General features: G+C 46.7%; 2 non-coding genes across 2 annotated transcripts; both read right to left on the bottom strand.

Moving 5' to 3' along the window:
* Window positions 1-5,389: 5,389 nt before the first annotated feature.
* Window positions 5,390-5,603, bottom strand: LOC123365523. Its single transcript, XR_006577647.1, has one exon. It is a non-coding gene; the product is annotated as a small nucleolar RNA U3 (small nucleolar RNA).
* A 1,774-nt stretch (window positions 5,604-7,377) lies between these two features.
* On the bottom strand, window positions 7,378-7,591 carry LOC123365520. The gene has a single exon (XR_006577644.1). It is a non-coding gene; the product is annotated as a small nucleolar RNA U3 (small nucleolar RNA).
* Window positions 7,592-21,062: the final 13,471 nt, after the last annotated feature.

Genomic DNA, 21,062 nt, shown 5'->3' with positions numbered 1-21,062 from the left:
CTGAAAATAGGCACCTAAATTCACTTGAGGAAAAAATCCCAGAGATCTTTCCATGCACTCTCAGAAATATTTCTAAGAAAAAATGAATATGAATAAAGCCCTTCTAGGATTTTACTGAACCCTCATCACATAGAATCTTCCCATATGTTTCAGCAAATATCTCCCTAGATCAGTGGTTCTTGACCAGGGGTCCAGGGCCCCTTGGGGGGCCATGAGCAGGTTTCAGGAGGGCCACCAAGCACGGCCAGCATTAGACTCCCTGGGACCCACGGTAGAAAGCCGAAGCCACACTGCATGGGTCTGAAGCCCGGGGCCCTGAGGCCCACCACTCAGGGCTGAAGCTGAAGCCTGAGCAATGTAGCTTTGTAAGGACCCCTGTAGCATGAGGACCCAAGCAATTGCCTGGCTTGCTACCCCTTAACGCCAGCCTGGCTTTTATATGCAGAAAAACAGTTGTTGTGGCACAGGTGGGCCATGGAGTTTTTATAGCATGTTGGGAGGGCTTCAGAAAGAAAAAGGTTGAGAACCTCTGCCCTAGATCCATCCATTTCAGCTCGATAACTTGGTGTGATATTACCACTAAAGCACAAATTCCCTTAAAAGTGCTTTTGATGCCTTGAACTGTCATTTTCCCGCTGCTTAACATTGCTGATCCCCTACCACGCTCCACTTTGAACTAGCACATCTAACTCTAATCACTAGCCATCTTTCTCCTTTTTATTGGTAACATATTTTCCTGTTAATTGTGTATGTTCCGTTTTCAAGAACGGCATCCGACTTCTCTTATGTAGCTCAGTGAGAAATATTTCTGCATCCTGGGCAATTTCTGTGATATGTTTATGCCTTGCTGGTTACTGTAAAAATGCAAGACGTATTATGTACTGCTGAAAATCCGGCCGGCACTTTGCAGTTTTTAACATTGCGCCTTATCGTATAGTTAAAATAAATGTACCAGATACCACCTTTATTACTCCTATTAGGCGGTCTAATGGCTTAATGATCAGGAGCGCTACCAGCAGGATGTTAAAGGGAAAGTACCACTTCTCAGCCCAATCCAGCCCCAGCACCAAGCAACACATAAAGATTCTTCAGAGCAGCCAAAATGTACGAAGCTGAACTAGGGGTTGAATGAAGGCTCATGGGTCAGTTTCTGGCAGAGAGGGTCTAAGAAGTGAGTAGCAGCAACAGGGAAGGGAGAACACGGCTCCCACTACATCCACTTTCCACTTCCACTTTTCACTAAAAATCCTACAACCAGGGGCAGAGGACACTTCCTAACAGTGAGGGTGGGGGGGGAGCATTGTGAGTTTCAAAGCATTGTTTTAAGGAAAAATTAAATGTAAACTACACGTGCCCTGATCCTGTACACACTTGCTTAACCTTCAATTGCCCCCATTGACTTGCCGTACGTGTTTGGAAAACTGGGGCAGGAGAGACTGTGACAACACTGATTGTCCAAGGCTGCATTCATATTGTCTGGCTGGGCTTTGAACTAACTGCCAACTATGCACAGCTGAGATCCCAGCAGAGAAATACACACCCAGTCCCTTTCCTGTTATGTTCAGTGTGTGAGGAAGATGTGGGGAGGGAATGTGGAACAAAGATAAGGCACCCGGTAAGGATATCTTGATTTTAGTCAAGCTTTTGACACAGTCCCAGATGACATTCTTATATGCAAACTAAGGAAATATGGTCTAGATGAACTTACAGTTGGGAGCAAAACTGGTTGAAAGACCATTCTCAAAGAATAATTATCAATAGTTCGCTGTCAAACTTTGGTGATGTAACTAGTGGAGTCCTGCAATGGATCAGTGGTGGGTCTGTTACTCGTCAATATTTTCATAAATGACTTGGATAGTAGAGTGAAGCGAATGCTTATAAAATTTACAGATGATACCAATCTGGGAGGGGTTGCAAGCACTTCAGAGGACACGATTAGAATTCATAATGACAAATTGTAGAATCAACAAGATGAAATTCAGTAAAGACAAGTGTAAAGTACTTCACTTAGGAAGGAAAAATCAGATATACAATTTCAAAATGGGGAATAACTTCTAGGCAGTAATACTGCTGACAAGGATCTGGGGTTGTAGTGCATCACAAACTGAATATGAGCCAACATTGTGACGCAGATGCACAAAAGGCTAATATAATTCAGAGGTAATAGTCCTGTATTAACAGGTGTGTGGTATACTCAGCACTTGTGAGGCTTCAGCTGGAATGTTGTCCAGTTTTGTTACCAGACTTTAAGTAAGATGAAGACAAATTGGAGACAGTCCAGTGGAGAGCCACAAAAATGATAAAAGGTTTAGAAAATCTGACTGTGGGGAAAAGTTAACAAAATCAGGCATGTTTAGTTTTGAGCAAACAAGACCTGAGCAGGGACCTGATAACAGTCTTCAAATATGTTAAGGGCTGTTGTAAAAAGGACAGTTACCAACTATTCTCCATGTCCACTGAAGGTAGGACAAGAAGTAATTGGCTTACTCTACAGCAAGGGAGACTTAGGTTAGATATAAGGAAAAACTTTCTAACTCTAAGGGAAGTTAAGCTTTGGAATAGGCTTCCAAGGGAGGTCATGGCCTCTCCATCATTACAGGTTTTTAAGCATAGGTTGGACAAACACCTGTCAGGGATGGTCTAGGTTTACTTGGTCATGCCTCAGCACAGAGGGATGGACGAGATGACAGCTTGAGGTCCCTTCTAGACCTACCTTTCTATGATTCTATGGGAGGCAAAGGGTAGTTATGGACTTCATTAGGTACTGTGCATTCTCAGCAACTCTGAAAATCAGGCCATCATGCAGGGGCTTGATCCAAACCCCATTGAAATCAATGGAAAGATTCTCATTTGGACTCCTATCAGTGCTATTGGCCTAAAACTGACATAAATGGCTAACTTTAGGCAGCCATTAGATTTTTTGACCCATAGCCTTGGTTAGGAAGAATAATCAGACTTCCAGGGACTGGCTGGGACTCCGGCTAAATGGTTTTCATGCTGAAATTCAAGGGATTCTTATGCTGCAAGATTTTTAATGTCACTTCACCCATATTTGTAGGTAAGATTTTAGGCTTTTTGTGGTTGTTCAGCCCATCTGCACTCTTTCATTCTGTTTAACTTTTATTTCATATTTTCTCTCTTCATTTTTCTAAAACCACTTTTGAATTATCTAAAAAATACCCCCCAAAGTTGGATTTAATGACCATTAGTGAGGATGAGCGTTGGGTGTCTCGGAAACAGGGATCAGGAACTCTGGCTTCACAGGTGGGGGAATCGGGAAAAAGGGAACAGACAGAATACTTGGGCCTCCAGCAAGGGAACTGCAAGACCCCTGCCTACTGGGGGCTCAACACACCAAATCGACAAGCAGCATCGTTCATTACAGTCACACCCAAGCTCTTTTCTGCCCCTTAAGCAGAACAACCTCAAAAGTCACCCCTCAGATTGTGCTCCCTTCTTCATAGCTACTCAAGAAAAGCAAAAAGCAACTGCTACAGAACAGTGCATTCCACCCTCTTCATGCTCAAAAATAAACACTGCAGCATCCTACCACAATTAGTAAGACTAGATTTTTACAACCACCCTTCTCCAATCACCCAGGAGAAAAAATGACCTCTGAAAGGATACCCTTAACCAGCACCTGCCCTGACGGTCACAGACCATTCTAGCACATTGCCCTCTAAGTGGTGGTTGCCACAATTTGGCCTTCACAAAAGAGAGCACTATGAGAAGCCCAACGTAAGCAGAACCTGGCTCTCAACTCTGCCCTCCATTGCCCCCTTCCCTAGGCTGTCTATCAAAGCAAAGCTGCTCAAAGTAGCCATCCCCTTTCATTTGCATAAACTGAAGACACAGACAGGCCACTCCACCAATCTTCTCCCCACTCCCTTCTCGGCAATGCCTAAGACAACAATCCTCTAGCTGGCCAAGCCAAGAGCTCTCTAGAAATGACAGCCTATGCAGTTTTGGATGCCCAAAGCACCTTTCTTTGGCACCAGTGATCATAATGGAGGAAGTCAGCAGTGGGGAGCCAGGCTCTCCAACGAGCAGTGTTCCCTGAACCTCAAGGCCAGTATCATCATTCTCCAGGGAGCAGCAACTTTGACTGAAAAACAAGTATTTGTAGCCATAGACTTTCCTTTGAACCAAATCAGAGTCTAGATCAGGGGTGGGGAACCTACAGTCTTTGGGCTGCATCCAGCCTGCTGCTTCATTTCTTCCAGCCTACAGCAAGTCTCCGCACTGCGGGTCGAAAGCCCCGAGCCTTGGTCCCCCCTGCACCCCTGCAGGGCTGGAGACGCAAGCACTGGCTCACCAGCATGTCCCTGCAGCCCCTAGATGGAGGGATGATCAGGGAAGCTCCTTCCCACACCTCTAACCATTATCAATAGTTTGCTGTCAAACTTTGGTGATGTAACTAGTGGAGTCCCGCAATGGATCAGTGGTGGGTCTGTTACTAGTCAATATTTTCATAAATGACTTGGATAGTAGAGTGAAGAGTATGCTTATAAAATTTGCACATTATGCCAAGCTGGGAGGCGTTGCAATCACTAACTGGAGCCCCCTCCTGCATCACAAACCCCTCATCCCCAGCCCCACACCAGAGCCCACACCCCCAGCCGGGGCCCTCAGATCATCCCACACCCCAACCTCCTGCCGCAGCCCGGAGCCACCTTCCTGCTCCCAGAACACCTAATTTCTGGCCCCACTCAAGAGCCTAGGGGAAGCCCCGAGCCTCCTCCCTCCCCCTGCCCCTGTGGGGTTGTGTGTGGCTCCCGACTGATCTTTTCTGTGGGTCACTGGCCCCTGAGAGAAAAAAGGTTCCCCAACCCATGTTTAGATAAACCCTGTCAAAATGCCTAATCGCTATTCACCTGGAAGAAAGTCACTTGGTAGTGTGTAACCTCGAGTTGTGATGTTTTCTAGGTTCCTCACAGAGTGTGAATGGTGGGAATACTGGCCACCGTCCTCCTGATACCCAAAATGTCAGGCGGGAACATACAAAATCTTCCCAAGCATCGGTGGCGCTGGTGGTGTTAGCAGGGAAGCATCATCCATTCATCCCAGTGTGCAGAACAATCAACAGATGCCATGGGGTCAGACTTAGTGGAGGAACAGAAATAGCTGTAAAGATGAAGCAGAACAAGCAAGAGAAGAAAGAATCTTTTCATAGTAAACCTGCTGACTGTATAGGTTAGGAACAAGATGTAACAGACACACAGTACATGCAAAGAAAGCTCTCTTCAAAGCCTGCTGAAAAGTACAGCCCAATCACAAGGCAACTGAAAACAGACCAAGTATTTTACTGCTGAGGACTCAGCACACCAAACCCACAAAGAGCACAGCTCCCAAGCTTTTTTTCACACCCCACAGGACAAGTTCAAAGCTAACCACTCAGACTGTGTTTCCTTCCCCCACTCTTCAGAGGAAGAACAGGGCACTCTTCCACAGCAGAAAGCAGCTGCCACAGAACAGCACTCTCAACCATTGTCATGCTCAGAAAGAAACACTACAGCTTTTCATTATGGTTAGCAAGGTCAAGCTGTCACAACCACCCTTCTCCAGTCACCAACTAGAGAAATGATCCCTGAAAGCATAGCCTTAACCAACACCACCCCGGTCAGTCACAGAGCATTCCGGCGCATTGTCCTCTAACTGGTGGGTGCTACAATTTGGCCTTCACGAGAGAGAGAGCACTACGAGAAGCCCCACGTGAACAGATCCTGGCTCACAACTCTGCCCTCCATGGCCCCCTTCCCTAGGCTGCCTATCAAAGCAAAGAGGCTCAAAGTAGCCATCCCTTTCATTTGCATAAACTGAAGACACAGAAAGGCCACTCAACCAATCTTCTCCCCGCTCCCTTCTCTGCAATGCCTAAAACAATAATCCTCTAGCTGGCCAAGCCAAGAGCTCTCTAGAAACCACAGCCTATGCAGTTTTGGATGCCCAAAGCACCTTTCTTTGGCACCAGTGATCATAATGGAGGAAGTCAGCGGTGGGGAGCCAGGCTCTCCAATGAGCGGCGTATCCTGAACCTCAAGGCTAATATCACCATTCTCCAGGGAGCAGGTACTCCCAATTTTTCTGGAAACCACTCCAGAAGCTTTAACTGAAAAACAAGTATTTGTAGCCATAGACTTTCCTTTGAACCAAACCAGAGTCTAGATCAGGGGTGGGGAACCTACAGTCTTTGGGCTGCATCCAACCTGCTGCTTCATTTCTTCCAGCTTGCAGCAAGTCTCCACACCATGGGTCAAAACCCCCTAGCCTTGGTCCCCCCTGCACCTCTGTGGGGTTCACTAGCATGTCCCTGCAGCCCCTAGATGGAGGGATGATCAGGGAAGCTCCTTCCCACGTCTCTAACCATTATCAATAGTTTGCTGTCAAACTTTGGTGATGTAACTAGTGGAGTCCTGCAATGGATCAGTTGTGGGTCTGTTACTAGTCAATATTTTCATAAATGACTTGGATAGTAGAGTGAAGAGTATGCTTATAAAATTTGCACATTATGCCAAGCTGGGAGGGGTTGCAAGCACTAACTGGAGCTCCCTCCTGCATCACAAACCCTTCATCCCCAGCCCCACACCAGAGCCCACACCATCAGCCGGGGCCCTCAGATCATCCCACACCCCAACCTCCTGCCGCAGCCCGGAGCCACCTTCCTGCTCCCAGAACACCTAATTTCTGGCCCCACTCAAGAGCCTTGGGGAAGCCCTGAGCCTCCTCCCTCCCCCTGCCCCTGTGGGGCTGTGTGTGGCTCCCGAGTGATCTTTTCTGTGGGTCACTGGCCCCTGAGAGAAAAAAGGTTCCCCAACCCATGTCAAGATAAACCCTGTCAAAATGTCTAATCACTATTCACCTGGAAGAAAGTCACTTGGTAGTGTGTAACCTCGAGTTGTGATATTTTCTAGGTTCCTCACAGAGTGTGAATGGTGGGAATACTGGCCACTGTCCTCCTGATACCCAAAATGTCAGGCGGGAACATACAAAATCTTCCCAAGCATCAGTGGCTCTGGTGGTGTTAGCAGGGAAGCATCATCCATTCATCCCAGTGTGCAGAACAATCAACAGATGCCATGGGGTCAGACTTAGTGGAGGAACAGAAATAGCTGTAAAGATGAAGCAGAACAAGCAAGAGAAGAAAGAATCTTTTCATAGTAAACCTGCTGACTGTATAGATTAGGAACAAAGATGTAACAGACACACAGTACATGCAAAGAAAGCCCTTCTTCAAAGCCTGCTGAAAAGTACAGCCCAATCACAAGGCAACTGAAAACAGACCAAGTATTTTACTGCTGAGGGCTCAGCACACCAAACCCACAAGGAGCACAGCTCCCAAGCTTTTTTTTCACACCCCACAGGACAAGTTCAAAGCTAACCACTCAGACTGTGTTTCTTTCCCCTGCTCTTCTCAGGAAGGGCAAGACACTCTTCCACAGCAGAAAGCAGCTGCCACAGAACAGCACTCTCAACCATTGTCATGCTCAGAAAGAAACACTACAGCTCTTCATTGTGGTTAGCAAGGCCAAGCTGTCACAACCACCCTTCTCCAGTCACCAACTAGAGAAATGATCCCTGAAAGCACAGCCTTAACCAACACCCACCCAGACAGTCCCAGACCATTCTGGTGCATTGTCCTCTAACTGGTGGGTGCTACAATTTGGCCTTCACGAGAGAGAGAGCACTACGAGAAGCCCCACGTGAACAGATCCTGGCTCACAACTCTGCCCTCCATGGCCCCCTTTGCTAGGCTGCCTATCAAAGCAAAGAGGCTCAAAGTAGCCATCCCCTTTCATTTGCATAAACTGAAGACACAAAAAGGCCACTCAACCAATCTTCTCCCCGCTCCCTTCTCGGCAATGTCTAAGACAACAATCCTCTAGCTGGCCAAGCCAAGAGCTCTCTAGACACCACAGCCTATGCAGTTTTGGACACCCAGAGCACCTTTCTTTGGCACCAGAGACCAAAATGGAGCAAGTCAGCAGTGGGGAGCCAGGCTCCCCAACAAGGGGTGTTTCCTGAACTTGAAGGTTAGTCTTACCATTCTCCTGGGAGCAGGAGCTTGAGCTCCTAGTGTTTCTGGAAATCATCCCAGAAGCTTTGACTTGACAGGTAAGCACTGACACTGTTTCACAGTTATAACCAACCTTGCTTGGTCTGTCTGTGGGACTGAACACCAGACTTCTTCCATAGTAATTGTGAGCCTCTACTGCTTGTGGTAAAGGACAGCGTCCCCCAGCTAGCAACTTAAGCAGATTCAGTCACTGGAGCAGGACAAAGACCCCACCCCCTTGCACAGTGATGCAGAAGAGGACCCGAAAGGCTTGTTCCAAGCTTAACATTCAGCACGCTATTTTTTAAAAGGAGAAAATATTTGGCTGAATCTCTCAGCTGACCCATGCTTTATTGGGCCTCTATGCTCAGGTCTGCTGTTTTGCCCTTGCAGCTCATTTACCCAGCACAGCTCAGCTCAGATGTAGCATATGATCTGCGGCAAGATTGTTCTTTTCACTCCATTTCCCAGTTGGGCTGCCCCAGGCACAAAGAGTCAGGTGACTTGAGTGAATGGCTTGTTTGGGATCAAAGAGCCCTGGATTCATCTGGTTCCCCCTCCTTTTCTCCCTCTGTGCTGCTACAGGTTAATAGTGAGTCACTGGGCCCGTGGGATCCAGGTCCAGCTTAATGAAAGAGCCAGTGAAGAGTGAAGGGAGCGTGTTCCACAAGTAACTGCTGCTGGCCAGGTACTCGCTGCTGAATTGGGACCCAAGAAAGGGCTGGAGGAGGAGAAAAAAGTCACTCCCACCTACTTATGTCAGGGAGGAAGGGAGAAACAGCAGGTGGAGGTCCTCTCAGCTGTCAACCATGGTCCCTGTGGAGGATGCTGAGCAGAGGATAGTCTGTCCACAGGGAGCTGAGTGACATGGGCTTGCTGGCTGATTAGAAAGCCATGGCACCTGTCGGTGACAGGAGGAAGAACTTGTCAATCAGTGGCAAGGTTGCCAGACTGAGAAAAGGAGGAGAAGTCTGTTGGAGGATTGATGGTAAGGCCTCTGACATCTGTATTAGAACCAGGCTCCAATTAACTTTCACCTGAGCCTGTGTTTTTCAGACATCATGGCTGACAGACTTAGACTATGTCTACACTACCGCGGTAAGTCGACCTATGCTACACAACTCCAGCTACGTGAATAACGTACCCTAGGTCGAGTTACCGTGGGGGGTCGACGGGAGAAAATCTTACCTTACTCTTCTCATTGGGGGTAGAGTACAGGGGTCGACTGGAGAGTGCTCTGTAGTTGATTTGGTGGGTCTTCAGTAGACCCACTAAATTGACCGCCGGTGGATTGATCTCAGAGCCTCGATCCCAGCTGTAGTGTAGACCTGCCCTGAGTATTACCTAGTCCCTAGGGCAATGGTGTGGGAGTCTGAACCTGGCTCAGCCAGCTACAGTGGGTGGCCTGGGGCTGGTCACTTCACTTCTCTGATATTCAGTCACACCCTATGTGAAAGGAGATAGCAAGCTTTGCCACATCCCTGGGGCATAGTTAATCCATTTTTAAAGAGATTTGAGGTCTCTGGATGGGAGGTGTTAAAGCATCATGAGTCTTCCCTTATTTACTAGGCTGCATATTACAAGCTTTGAAGAGAGACCTTGATATTGAGTTTTTCAATAAAGTTGTAATGAACAGTCTATGGCCGGAGAGGGGCTGGGAGTGTCATACCGTGAGGATAGGATAACTTCAGAATTACGTCATCACTATATGTGCCGAGTAGAAACCACAGGTTCCTCTTAAACCAAGTGATGAGCAAACCCTTGCAGGTTTAAAGTTTTGGTTTAGTGTGGATAAGACTCCCCAGGGTGGGAAGAAGAAGATTATCAATCAGAACCTATGAAGAAGAAGGCCCTGAGGCTGAGGGTACGTCTACACTTACCTGCCGGTTCGACGCGGAGAGTTCGACTTTTTGGAGTTCGAACTGTCGCATCTGATCTAGACGCGATAGTTCGAACTCCGGAAGTGCCGCGGTCGACTCCGGTACTCCACCTCGGCAGAAGGAGTTGGCGGAGTCGACGGGGGAGCCGCGGAGATCGACCCCGCCGCGTGTGGACGGGTGAGTTGTTCGAATTAGGGTACTTCGAATTCAGCTACGCTATTCACGTAGCTGAATTTGCGTACCCTAATTCAAACCCCCTTCTTAGTGTAGACCAGGCCTTAGATATAAGAAGGCAGTTTGATCTACTCTCTGTCACAGACTGCTTGGTAAATTGCTTATCCTCTCTGTGCCTCCATTTCCTAACATGTAACATGGGGATGATGATACTTGCTTATGCCAAAAGGGTGTTATGAGGGTAAATGGATTGGTGTTTGCAAAGCACGGTGAGATCTTCAGAGAGAAGTTCAAATATTATTAAAATGTAGGTGCTTATATGAACTATCAGAACCTATGAAAAGTTGGGCCAGAAATCGACCGGGAACCTGCTATTACTGGTATTTCCTACTTCTAGCCGGGCCAGAATTGCTGCAAAACAAGCTCTCTTTCAGTGGCATTGCGAATCCTCCTTAAGGTCCTTGCTAGAACATATAAATAGAGACGGCCATGGCAAGGCAAAGAAAAACTGTTTGAATTCATCACAATCTTCAAAGTTCAGTGTGAGCTTGCACGGTTCTGGGGTTGGGAAATAGTGTGCTTCTTATGAAAGCCAAAACCACTGCTCTCATCCCCACTGATCATCCACCCTCAGTCCAGATTAACTATACCAGCGGTCATTGCTCAGTTACATTCGATTCTGAGACATACTCCTTTTGTGTTAAAATATTCTGACCTGTTTATAAAAGGAGTTATCATAATGGTTCCTTCTAGACTTTAAATCTAAATCTAGAGTTGAGAGAAATCTGTGCAGTAACAGGAAAAGATCTCGTTCCTGAACCAAGGAGTTTGGGTTCAATCCAATACCCAGTGAGAGAGACTCCCAATGGAAAGACTCCCATCAGTGGGCACTGGATCAGGGTCTTGAAATCTAAATTCAACAGACAATAAATGATAAACAACTATAAGAATTGTAATAACTCTATCTCTTTCTCTCTCGCTATATATATATGTATATATATTATATATATGTTATGTCTATATTGACTTCAGTAGGCGTTGGATCAGACTCTGGAAAACTAAATTCAACAGACAATATATAACTATAACTATAGTTATTTATCATATATTGTCTGTTGAATTTTGTTTTCAAAAGTCTGATCCAATGCCCACTGAAGTCAATATAGACATAACAATATATATTAGACCCATATAATGCACAGTCTGAAAGCACAATGACAAAGCAGTGCACATTTATTTTTTCATCTGCCTTTGGTGGATTATGGCTGGAAGAAATAGTTTTAGAAGGGATTTGAAAGAACAAGCAATCACATTGCTGGGTACGTCTATAATTCTCAGGAGTACTATTCTGGCAGGTGGTATATCCAGGAATGATGAAAATCAGGATGAAAGTTGGAAGAGGGATCAGGTGGGCATACTAAGAACAATCATCTCTACGGATCTCAGAATGCTTCAGGATCTGGATGTAGAGCAGAAAACACCTGTTCTACCATCTTTAGTCTGAGAAACTCCCGCTGGCTTTGACTGGTAAGGCACAATTTTGTAAACAGTGCAGTTAAGCAATGAATATAAATTGTGAGGTAAAATGGGTTCAGAAGTTTCCCTCTACACGCGTCCCTATAAATGTGCTGTGTTGTAAATTACCAGCTTCCTTAACCAAGTTTTAGCTGCTGAGAATCAGACTTCAACATTAACTCATGGTGATACATCGCCACCCTGTGGTCATTTCAGGAAAAGCAAAGACATAAAGATGGTCTTGTGATACAGAAGCCAACTGAAAGCAGAAAAGCAGGGAACTGATTTTGAGATGTTTCAGACATTTGTCTTAAATGATGACATGTGGCAGTTAATTATTTCATATTTGGGGTTGGTTATTCATGAGTTTCAGTGCAGTGGCCACAGTTAAAGTGTTACCCATTGTTTGTATTGCAATACTGGAGCACATAGGGGTCCCAGTCCTGGATCAAGACCTATAGACGTAGTAATGAACTCTCTAGATCATGCTAGGAGGGGACAGATGCTGCCTCCTGCAGTGTCACTGGTGTGATGCACATGGGAGCTGCACTGCCCAGCTGGGTAGTGCAGCCTCATTCACCTAGAAAGGCCCTGAGTGGGGCTGGTTCATCCTGGTGAAGGTGCCTAACGCTTACAAGTAACACCTACCCTCTCCCCTTCCCCAGAGCTGGTGTTTATAACCATCCAAACAAACTTCCATATATGGCTACCACACCCTTGTGTGCCTACTGCCCATGGAACAGGGGCCTTTCAACCATACTCACCCCTTTCCTCAGGGTTGGGGCAGGGGGTGGGCAGCTGCAGCCAGTTTACATGACTGTCTAAGACTAAACACTCGAGCCCATAGATTTAGCCACAGGAGCTAACTAAAATGGCTTGCTATATTCTGGTGAAACCTGGGTGTTCAGGAAACATCTGATTAATGGTGTAATTGACCACACACAATTTCACAGAAATGGATGTTCTCTCCCTGCACGCTGCTTGCATCCTCTGACGACAGAGCGCTTATGCTCAGATTCGCCCACCATTGTGTGTCCGTGATTTACCTGCAGTCTTTTAAATATGTAGTACAAAGTATCCAATTCAGCTCGACAAACATGATGTTATTCCTGGTATGGAAGAAGAATAGCGGTGAAGGATAGCGGTGGTGTCTATGCAGAGCACACACAGCACATCATCATGATGATCAGAATTACAGGTCTGTCGCATCTTAGGCTCATTTAACATGCGCCATTTCAGCTTTACGCGGTCGGCAAAAACAAGAGAAAAAAAAAAGAGAAAAATAACAATTTAAATACTGTTTCTGTAGTGCGGGCGATTCCGCCCACCATTACACTCAATGTAATTTTGACTATACGCGATTTTCGCTTTACGCGCTGACTGCGGAATGTAACCCCAGCGTAAGATGAGACAGACCTGTAGTTTTGTGTAGAGCAGTCACAACAAAGCCTGGATAATAAAGTGAAACATGAGTTACGAAGTTTGACGGAGTTCTTATTAATCAAGTCAGGGAACTATGCCAGTGTTTGAAACAGGTTTATTTCAATGGGCATTGTCGAGTTAGCGAAGACAACAGCTACATTTGCATTAAGGCATATTCATCACAACACTTTGGTTAAAAACATCCGTACCATTAGAGGGCACCAAATCACTTTGAAACCTCTCTTCCCTTCTGTTAGACATTCGTATTGTATCCAGCCATTGCATACAGCTGAGCTCTGAAGCTTGAACATTCTGCTGTTCAGACAATGATCACAATTTTCCCACTAATGTTTATTACTTCTCAGTAAGAGCTAATGCTGAGTGCAAAATATACAGTGCCAGTACTTGCCAGTATCAACACAAGAAAAATCTCATTTTCATCCCTTTATCTCCTATCAAGTATGTAGCCATTGGGATATCACGTAGGGTGTACTCCAGATAACTATAATATATTTGTCAGATCCATGGGGCATGGCACAGGAAGGCCATCAGTTAAAAGAGAAGCAGACTGACAGATGAGAGCAGATGCAATACAAGTGTATTGTACAGTCTACTACTGTGTGCTATTTCTGTCTGCACCTTTCCCGGTTACTGAAGCAAATCCAGTTCTTCTATCTCTGTCTAATTTCTCCTTATACAATAATTTATGTAGTTGCAATTTTCTGTAGTGTGCTTTTTTCTCTGGAGTGTTTTCTGTTTACATGGATTTGTCTTTATCCAGCCTGTGCTATCTGGTGTGGTTGTATGTATGTCTTAAATGTGGACATACCAGGGTTGCCTGATACTGTCCATTAGTGTATGTTTTGGGCTCCAACTCATGCATGAAGGGAAAATGAAGTATTAGGATCCTTGTGGAAAATGATATAGGGTCAAGTCTTTCTCTCATTTACACTGCTGGGAATGTGGAGTAACTCGCCTGAAGTTAATAGAATTATTATGGGCTTGAGTCTCCCCTTGCTTACTCTGTATTTGCCCCAGTATAGTTCCGTTGGCTTCAGTGGAGTTACTCCTAATTTGCCTCAGTGTAAGAGGAGAAACAGATCCTTTAACTTTATACTCAGTGCAAAATCTGGCCTATTCATGTCCACAGAAGAAGAGTGGTGTGTTTTATCATGTAATTGAATTACACCATCTGTAAGTTATGCCATCTGATGTAGAGCTTCTCTGGAACGCCTTAATTTTTTTAACAAAGAGTTATTTCTAAAACATTTTTGACTGTCTATAAGGATCAAAGTAAGAGGCTGGCAGTACCATTCTTTGAAGGGGCAACTCATCCCTATCTTCACAGGATAATCCTCCCTCATCATCCCAGCTATTATAGGCCACACAGCAGCACAAAAGTCTTTAAAATGAGAGAGAAGGAGAAATACTACAATTCTGCGAATCTCTTCAAGGGACTCTCTGAGCAACTAAAGTGGATTTCAGTTGAACCTAACGTGCTGAAAAACACCTTAGTAAAAGACCAAACTTTCACCCCAAAGCTGCAGTTAAAAACAACGCTGAATCGGGAATAAGGAAACCCAACAGGGATGAAGTACCAGATGCCATGGTGATGTGTATGAGCTACATAAATAGATACATGGATGAATGGAGGAGTGCTCTGATGGGACACAGCTGGATGATCTGATTTTTCATGGGATTTTCTTTGCCATTAAACTAGAAAACAGACTCCTTACGGCTTTGAACCAACAGATTTTGGTCTCACATCTGGTACCTTCTCTTCCATTCCCCTCCCAACACAGATTCCAAACTGATTTCACTGGGAAATCAGAACAACTATTCAGATATGCCTAGATATGAAAAAAAATTGTTTAACAGATTTACTCAAGGTCACATGGCAAGTAGAGTAGGGATTAGAAGAGGGCTTTGGCTGGGGGTGGGGGCTCTCGGGTGGGGTCAGAAATTTAGGAGTTCAGGGTGCAGGAGGCGGCTGTGGGCGGAGGCAGGGGGTTGGGGTGCAGGGGCGTGGGGGAGGGCTCTGGCTGGAGGCGTGGGCTCTGGGGTTGGGGGATTTGGGGTGTAGGAGGGTGCTCCAGGCTGGCACCGAGGGGTTCAGAGGGCAGGAGGGGGATCAAGGCTGGGACAGGGGGGTTGGAGCATGGGGGGTGAGGGCTCTGGCTGGGGGTGCAGGCTCTGGGGTGTGGCCAGAAATGAGGAATTCAGGGTGCAGGAGGGGTGCTCTGGGCTGGGATCTGGGCTGGGGTTCAGAGGGTGGGAGGGGGATCAGGGCTGGGGCAGGTGGTTGGGGCACAGGAGGGGCTTAGGAGTGCAGGCTTTAGGCAGCGGTTACCTCAGGCAGCTCCAAGAAGCAGCATGTCCCCCCTCCAGGCCCTACACAGAGTCATGGCCAAGCAGCTCTCCGTGCTTCCCCGTTCACAGGTGCCACCCCTGCAGTACCCATTGGCTGCAGTTCCTGGCCAATAGGAGCTGTAGGGTCGGCACTTGGGGCAGGGTTTGTGTGCAGAACCCCCTGGCTGCTCCTAAACGTAGGAGCCAGAGGGGGGACATGCTGCTGCTTCTGGGAGCCGTGCGGAGCAGCCACTGATCCCGCTCCCCGGCTAGAGCGCAGGAGTGGGGCAAGCCCCAGACCCGACTATGCAGAGGGAGCTCGAGGGCCAGATTAAATCGGCTGGTGGGCCGGATGTGGCTCGCGGGCCATAGTTTGCCCACCCCTGGATTAGAACAAAGGAATTCCTGACTCCCAATCCTATACTCAGTCCGCTAAGTCCCACAGCAAAATGTATTAAACCAGTTACCCCTAAAGCCGTCCAAAGGTGAAAAGGTGGCCTATCTGTATTCTTCTTTTGTGCTTAAGCAGTGCTCAGTTATGGGTACACCTTGTACCTTTTTCAAAAGCAAACAAACTGTACAAGTGGCTACTTGTCTAACTTGTATTGCCAACTAACTTTAGTGCCTCTGCGTTTTTAACCTTCTGTTCCACTCCCAACTAGCCACACACGCTGTGGTAAAGAACATGACTTCCTCTTTCCCCATAGAGGAGTGATGTCTTTCAGCAATCTCCAGACATTCCTGCCAGAGAGTCAATAGGGTGAACTTCAGTTCCCTGTCCCTCTGGCTCACTTGTTTCTATTAGGATGAAGGCTGACCTTGTTCTAATTGCAAGGATTTGACTTTAAGGGAAAAAAGGTGCCCTGAATAGAAGAGCAGAAATAGACCTAACGTGGAAGCTTATATCCCAGAACTCCTGCAATCTTTCAGGGTGGGGAGCAAGGTCAACCAGATCTGTTGACGCCAAATTGAAAAGGGGTCTTGTTTCTAGCTCACAAAAACAGCAGATCTCAAGAGATTGCCACCATTTCAGGCTGGATGCTCAGAAGAGCTTGTAAGAGTTTGGAATTGCGTAGTATAAATCAGAACCTAAGCTTTGATGTGGTATTGAGCCCAAATCCCATCCTAAATCTAATCCGGATCCGGATCTAAAGACCATCTTTTACAAGAGAAAATAATGGATACTTTAAAGAGTGGTGTGAAGCCATAACGTACCCAATCGTGCTATCATGTTCCATAGGAGGGGGGCTTTTCTTCCCAGTTCCAGCTGGCGAGCAGATTGTGCCCCAAAGCTTCATAAGGAACAGAGAAATAGGACCCAAGCATCATACTCATTGTTATCATTTTTCACAGCAATGTAGGACTCTGTAATTCCACTCTACAGCAGAACATCCCTCCTACCCAAAGTCATGTGCAGTCACACATATGTTTCTGTAGCCCGATTCTTCCATTCCAGACCCTTTGTATTGTTTAGCAACCTGGGGAACAAGTCTCTGTAGCTGGACTGATGTGGTTGCTGTCCCGGTCACATTTAAAAGGCAATGTTGTCATTCTGGGTGTGGCATTGACTACAATGTTTTCACCATAGTTTAAAATTAAAGTGCTTCTGGTTTTGTTTTGTTTTGTTTTGTGTTTGTTTTTAAAGGCACTTACTGCAACCCTGTCTGGCAATTTTTCATTCAAGACACTCAGTCAAAGGGGAGCTGAAAATGGTAAGTTTGAGATTCCAACATTTTCCCTGTTGACTTCAACAGGACCCAAGGGTTGGAGGCCAAAATTTCATAGATTCACAGGAACAAATCAGACCAATGGTCCATCCAGGCTGATGTCCTGTGGCCAGCAGCGGTGAGTAGCAGGGGGACCCCTTGAAATTTTTTCACATGGTACGCGCAGCTGAACCAGTCTCACTACAGGGGTCACAGTATCACTCAGTTTGGCCCCGCAACTCCTCCATCAAGGAAACGCTGGGTCAAACCTGCGTGGCTTTAAGACCCTAATTGCAAAGTCCAATGCCTCTCAGGTTGGGTGCCCTCTCAAATGAGTGGCCCAGAGCAAAATACTCCTTTTGTCTCCCCTCTCCAGTCCACAGGGGAAACATAATGTGCGTACAACTGTACATAATGAGCTACTATATGCTTAAGCTGGTGCAAAACCTTCATCATGGATGATTATGCAATAACGTGCAAATGGCAGAAGATCCTGCCTAAATCGACTGAGTTAGTGGTTGGTTTATGTCCTGAAAGCTGAGGGTTAATATCCCTAATTCAGTTTTATCCTCACTTCTGTAACTCTGGATATTATTCATATCTACATCTAATCCTTCTCAGGGAGGAAAGGGATCACTGAGCCCAAGAACTGAATTGCACAGTATAACTGGGTGTTGGGTAAAAGACCGTTTCCTTAAATCAGTTGTAAACTTTTGCTTTTAGAGTTATGTCCCCTTGTTTTGTATTATGAGCGAGGGTGACTGGAATGCCTGGTTTTACCTTCTCTCCACCATTCAGCATTTTATATGTCTTCATCGTGTCTCGTCTGACTCAGCTCCGCTCAGAAGCCAAGTCTCTCCCTGGGATTTGAACTGATTCCATTCCTGGCATGGTCTCATACAGATTGAGTATCCACCAGTGGCTGTGCTGTGATGCTGTGGGGCAGCATCTCAATTCCTCACTTCCCACCAAAATCCAATACAAATGTATCAAAGGGGAAAGGACAGTGAGAGCTGTTTTCTTTTTTCTCCCGACATTAGGGAATATACTGTTTTGGATCAATATCACTGTCTAGCTGGTAGTCAGGAAGCATTTTTGTTTCTTTTCCTCTTAGCCATGTATTTTCACTACACACCCCCTGTAGCTGACCTCTTGATGCACCACAAGAAAGGTCATCATGTTGCAACATCACTGGACGAGTTGCTTCTTGTTATTGTACCATTGGCTGGTGGGGCCATGGAAAGCAGCTTAGAAGTCTATTGCTTCAGATCGTTGAGGTGTTTTTCTTCCATCATCAGAATAACCTTGCAGCTCAAAGCCAGATTCCAGAAAATGACGCTGCAGCAGATGAACTTGTCTCTAATGAGAGGAAGGAATTTGTTGCTACCTAATAAGCACCTACTTTGCAAGTTGCGGCTCATTTTTCAGGGGTGGCATGTACTGACCCTTTGGCATTCTTCCTCTATCAATTTTGGACATGCAGGTGCAATTGTTTCCTTCCCTCAAGCTTTCTGCCTAAACTAGGAAAGTGACTGTGTTACAACATGGATTTTTAACATGGCTGTGTTACCCCATGGGTAGGTCCTGCCTCCGGATGGAACGAAACCATATTATTTCCACAGTTAGAAAACAAAAACATGTTTTAGGCTTGATGGAGACTAGTGTATTATAGAAAACCGGATCAAATATTACAAACACATGATCAGTTCCCAACCATGTGGGCCATAAGTTTCCTTGGTGCTGCTCTACTAGCAGTGTTACAGTAATAGTAAACCCACATTTATCACTGAATATTTCACTCCCTGGAGTAAGCTCAGAGTATGCAAGGAAAGTACAGAAGCCTCTGTGAAAGAATAAAAGAGAAATGGCAACTTTTTGTTTTAATCATTCTCCAGTAAGAGGCAGACATAGGCGCAGGAACTAGGGGTGCAGGGGGTGCTGCAGCACCCCCAAGTTTTACACGGGGTCACTGGCCCCGCACCTAGGCCTCCACTCCCCAGCCTGGAGCTTGAGTCCTGGCTGCCGGCCCTGCTCCCCGGCCGCTGGCCCCATACTTGGGGCTCCGCACTGGGGCCCTACTCCCGGCCCCTCTCCCAGGGCCCCACTCCCGGCCCCTCTCCCAGGGCCCCGTGCCTGGGACTCTGCTCACCGGCCCTGCGTCTGGGCTGGGGTCCCAGCCATTAGCCCTGCGCCCTGTTCCCCGGCCTGTGCCTGGGGCCACACACCCAGGGCCCCACTCTCAGTCCTGCACCTGGGGCTCTGCTCTTGGGGCACTGGCCCTGCTCTCTGGCCACCCGCTCCCAGCCGCTGACCCTGTTCCTGGGGTTCCGCGCCTGACCCCATGCTCACCCCCAGCCTTTGCCCCCTTCCCCTGTCTGGGTCCCCCCTCCCCAAGCCACAGCACTGATCCCGGCCCCAGCTGGGGAGGATGCGCTTTCAGCACCCCCACTATTAACAGGGTTCCAGCGCTACTGGAAGCAGAAACTGCTCCTGGTGGCAGAATAAAGCAAGATGAACTTTCTTGGTTCTGACAGGCTGTTAAGGGAACTAGCTGCACTTGTGGGCCACATGTAACTCTTCCCTGTGTACAGCCAGGCGCGCTGCAACAATTGCTGAGAGCCATTGAACCAAAGTGTAAACCCTGTATATAATGGAAACCACTTCAAGCCAGAAAGGGGTGCAGCAGCCTCAGTAGTTCCAGCACTTACGGCAGAGAGTAGCGAACTGTACCAGGACGGAGGGCGCTCCGCTGCCTTCTCCTTGTACTGCAGATCTCATGGAGGCCTTTTTATGGAATCAGGATTCTGCAATTCTGGGAGGTTGGAGCTGGAGGGAAGATGCTGGACACTGTATATACCCCCTCAGGTGTGAGTGGTTTTCCAAAGGGAACATACTACTGCTTAAACCATCAGGAACATACCTCAACTGGCTGCACCCCCTTCCTCTCCCTACCAAAGAATTTAGGGGGCCAGCTGTCAAAGCCACCATATGGAGAGTACATGCTTGTCTCTAAGCGGATGTTCCTGCATCCCAAGATTCTTGCAGATGACAAAGAATGGCTATGCACCAAAGGTGATTCCATTTCAGCAGAAGGTTAAGTGATCCACACACCTATGTCTTTAAGGGCCTTTGGGCTGAAAGGTGCTTAAATAAATGCCAGTTCTTATTTTCACCTTTCTGTCTCTGCAGGGGGGCGATTTGGTTTATATTCAGTTCCACTGCATTTATTCCCAGCTGTTTAGGGAAGGGCTGAAGGTTCTCGGAGAATGAAACAATAAAACCAAATTCTCACTTGACTAGAGCAAAGTTCTTTCTTCTTTCTCTGGAAAAAAATTATATTGCCACAGAACCTGCACATTCTCATTAATTAATTCATTAATTAATGTATGCCAATTCATTAATGTAGACTTGCGTGGCTGGCCGTCTAGGTACCAAAGCCAAGACACTGACAGAAGGCAGCCTGACCCAACCTTGGCATTGGAAACAGATGCTGATGCTGATACCGCTAGGAAGGTACCAAGGATATTAATGGTTGCAGGGCCATGACAGCCTGATCCAATGTGCAGTGGAGTCGGTGGCCTTGGCCTTCCCTGGAATTTGAATCAGGATCCTAACTGCTTTTCCTTCATTTCTATATCTCTCTGCTGTTCCCGTTTTCAGTTTGCCCTAGAAGCAGATGTGTTGAAATGTCATGAGAAAGCCTGCTCTTGTAATTCTGGCACTTGCTTGAGAGAGGAATTAATTTTGGCGGGGGGGCAAGGGGGAGGAGATTTTTCTCATGAGCTATCCATCTGCATTTAAGCATCCAAAATTGTATGTGCCTCTGAACCAAACCACCCGTCACAACAATCATCACCATACATTGTGGGGGGAGTTGTTACCATGCTGGTTTGCACTACAAGAGTGCGCATAAGTGCATTGTACTATTAACTTTTCTTTCTGTGAACACACATGCAGGTGAAG

Source organism: Mauremys mutica, chromosome 2 (genome assembly GCF_020497125.1).
Source record: "Mauremys mutica isolate MM-2020 ecotype Southern chromosome 2, ASM2049712v1, whole genome shotgun sequence".
Taxonomy (NCBI): Eukaryota; Metazoa; Chordata; order Testudines; family Geoemydidae; genus Mauremys; species Mauremys mutica.
Note: the sequence above shows the minus strand (reverse complement) of the source record. Positions and strands in the feature narration are given on the sequence as shown.